Below are 3,415 nucleotides of genomic sequence, written 5' to 3' on the forward strand. Positions count from 1 at the left end.
GCTCAGAGCAGATGCACTGCGCTCGGGAGACAGTAAAAAAACCCCACGGGTTTAAAAATACTGCCGATAACCGTTCGGAAGGGCTCCGTGCTGGGGCGGGTGCTGGGCCGGGCCGGCGCGCTGCACAGCGGGGCTATTTCGGGTCTGCCATCCGATCCACGCGGGGTTTATTTTAGCACCTTGGAGAACTCCCAGCCGGACGGATTCCGGCGCGCTCCACGCTCCGCATCCGCACCGTCTCCCAGCCCCTCGCCGGCGGCGGCCGCCTGCCTCCCCGGAGCGCGCGCGGTGCTGCCGTCCCCCGGGCTCGGGGCCCGCGGGCTCCGGGCCGGGATTCCCCGCATAGCTGCCGCCGTACGGCACCGGCTGCCAGCGCCGGCCCCCCGCGCGCGACAGCGGTGGCCCCGTTCCCCACCGCTCAACGGCACCTTTGGCGAGTCCTAGTCTCCGGCAGCAGCTAGCCAAGAAGCAGCAGCAGCAAACACTGGCGGCCAACGTGCTTACAAGCAAAACCTTTGGTTTTCCCAGATGAGATTTTTCTAGGGGAAAAAAAAGAATACTCGGGCAAAACAAGCTAGCGCATTCTGCAGCATTAATGGCAAACGTGCAGCAGTGCTAGCCAGGCCCATCAGCATGGCTTACCATGGCCTTTGGTGGGTTATTTCTGTCCGTTGTTGCTTATGTGAAGCAAGGGCCATCCTGCATTTCGCTCAACCTGGAAAACAGGCACAGCATAGGGGCCATGCTGCGAGCGGGGAACGGAGCCTGGTAAAGTCGGGATGCCAGCTACAGCATTGGTAGAAGGGAATGCAATCACAGCGTCATCAGATACTCCTAGTTGCTGCTTATCACAGCTTGGCCCCAAAAGCCAAACGCCAACAATTTCTCCAGAGTGCTCCACACTCTTGGGCACAGGAACCACCCTGTTCATGGGGTGGAATTTGTTAATTCCTTAATCGTACGCAACGGTGCCGTGGACACAGGTAAGGCCCAAAGGGGAAAGCTGAAGAGGAAAAGCTGATTTAATTAGAACAAGGTGGTGCAATTTCCTTGTTGACCAGAACACCATGAATAGCCAGGTTCAAGCAAGACTTGGCTGAAGTTTCAGTGAAACTAGATTCTCATAGCATGCTGTTTCACAAAATTCATAAGGCTCTGGGAAACTGTGACAAGCTTGTTTGAAAAGTGTGAAAGAGTCTTGGAAATGTCAAAGTATTTCGGCACCTTCTGGGGGTTGCTGAAGCAACTGGATTCTTCATTTGGAGATGCTCATTTTTTTCTTTTTTGTACTGTGTTGTAAGTTGCTTGTTTGTAACTTGAGCGCATTTGTAGTTTTTGTATCTGTTGCATGAAAAGTAACAGTAATTGGGCCCTCACGGAGACTTTGTGAAGTTTAAAGCAGATAAACATTTAGCCAACACTTTGAGAAACGTATGGAACAACAATATAACAATATACTATGTTTTCCCCATCCCCTGCTGCCTGATTTGCTCAGAAATCTCCCATCCAAGGACTATGTCTCTGCCTAATTGGCTTAGCTTGACAGTTACACAGGCTATAGGGGGATGGCTGTGAGATGTASGAGGTTACATCCTCTCTTAGTCAGGGGTAACATCACTGCTGCCAAGGCAAGAGCACAGAGATTTTAAAGTCCAGTCACGGTAGGGGGAACTGACCACTGCTCCTGCTCAGCTGAGGGCTGCCCCTGCCATCCCTTCRTCCTGGGGTGAGGGTGAAGTGCCCTGCAGCGCTGTTCCTCACTCCCAGCAACCTGCTGGCCTTGGAAATCTTCCTAGTGCTTTCTGCTCCCCAGTACGCCATGCACCTGGGGTTCCCAGCACTGTTCCACTGCACAAAAAGCCAAAGAGAGGAAGCAAAACCATCTCAACAGCTCACCAGCATGGAGGCTCTTCATGCTCCTGGCCACAGTAAGATGAGGAGGGAAGGAGGGGACAGAGCTGCAAGAGAGGAATGAGGAAAACCATGAGGTCCCAGACAGAAGGTGACTTGTGCTGGTGAGGCTGAGCAGTTAGGGGATGGGGACTCCCCCACACTGGGATCCCAGATCCAGCAGGATCAGCAAGGAGTAAATTTGCTTCCCCTTTTCCTGTGACAGTCATGTGTCAAGATCATGCAGAACCTCCAGCCTTTCACATCTGCTGGCACACAGACAACCTGTGCATGGATGCTGTAAAATACCAAGCGCTAAGTGAATTAAGCAAGTTTGCTATGAGTGTGAGGCAGGAAGGAAAAGACGCCTACTTAGCTCTGCACTGATATACCTCACTGCAAGTGTTATTGGCCAAGCAGTGGTGCCCCAATTTTCCCATTTAGAAAAAAGCTGAGGTGGACATGCACACCCAAAGCTGTGCATAATGCTCAGTCTATAGCAGCTATTACCACAAATGTGATCACATGCAGCTCATATGGCACTGAGCTCCCTTGAAAATCAGATCTTTGGCCAGCTGATGGCCGGCAGGGACAGCCAGTAACATTACTAGTAAACCTGTCTGTGCTAGAAGTTTACAACTTTCCCACAGGCCATTGCTGCCTCAGATGCTTCTCATCGTCTATCTGTTCCAGCTACTCCTTAGTGCCTGTGCTGCTATGGAGAGCTTTACATCTCTAGTTGCTTGAATCACAGCCCAGCTAGCCCAGGACTAAAGGGTTTTGCAAGCAAGGAGAGCATCCCTTTACTGGATATAGCAATGAAGCTCCAGCCAGGGGAGAACAATCTTAATTTGCAAAACAAAGAGGAAATACGTTGCATTTAAGTAAAAAGAAAAACAAAACTGATTTTACTTCCAGAAAAAAACTACATTACCCACAATTCATGGATATGTGGGAGGAAATGCTGTTTTTGCAAAGGAGGTTTAGCTCCAACAGCTGCAGTTTAAAAGAGAAATAGAGGGGGAGGGATGGGAGTGAGAGAAGGAGGGAGGAAGGAGAGGCAGGGAGACAAGGGGAGAGTGAGACCTGCTGCTAATCCTGCAATTGGCCCGGGCTGGGGGCAGGCTCGGCGGAGGAGCTGTCATGCGGGGATCGCACCCGGGGCAGCCCGCCGGAGCGGCCGGGCTGCACGGCGGGGCCCGGGGGGGCCCGCAGAGGCTGGCAGCGAGTTTCTGCAAAGTTTGACCCGGTTGCCTTCCTGATGCTGCGGCGGCGGCTGGAGCAGGAGCCGCGCAGCCCTCGCCRCCCGCAGCCCTGACCCGCCGGCGAGGCTGAAACCCGGCGCCGTCCCCGTATGCATGAATGTATTGCGAGAGAGGAAGCTTGCGGCAGCCAAGAGGCGGAGGGACCGAGCCTGCTTCTCCTCTCACCTCCCCGGGCATATAGCACAGAAGAGAAGGAAGAAAAAAAAAAAAAGAAGAAGAAGAAGAAGAAGGAGCAGCGAGCCGCCCCCCCGCGCCAGCAC

The sequence above is a fragment of the Rhea americana genome, unplaced genomic scaffold (assembly GCF_003343005.1).
Source record: "Rhea americana isolate MKP2758 unplaced genomic scaffold, rheAme1 scaffold_97, whole genome shotgun sequence".
In the NCBI taxonomy this organism is placed as follows: Eukaryota; Metazoa; Chordata; class Aves; order Rheiformes; family Rheidae; genus Rhea; species Rhea americana.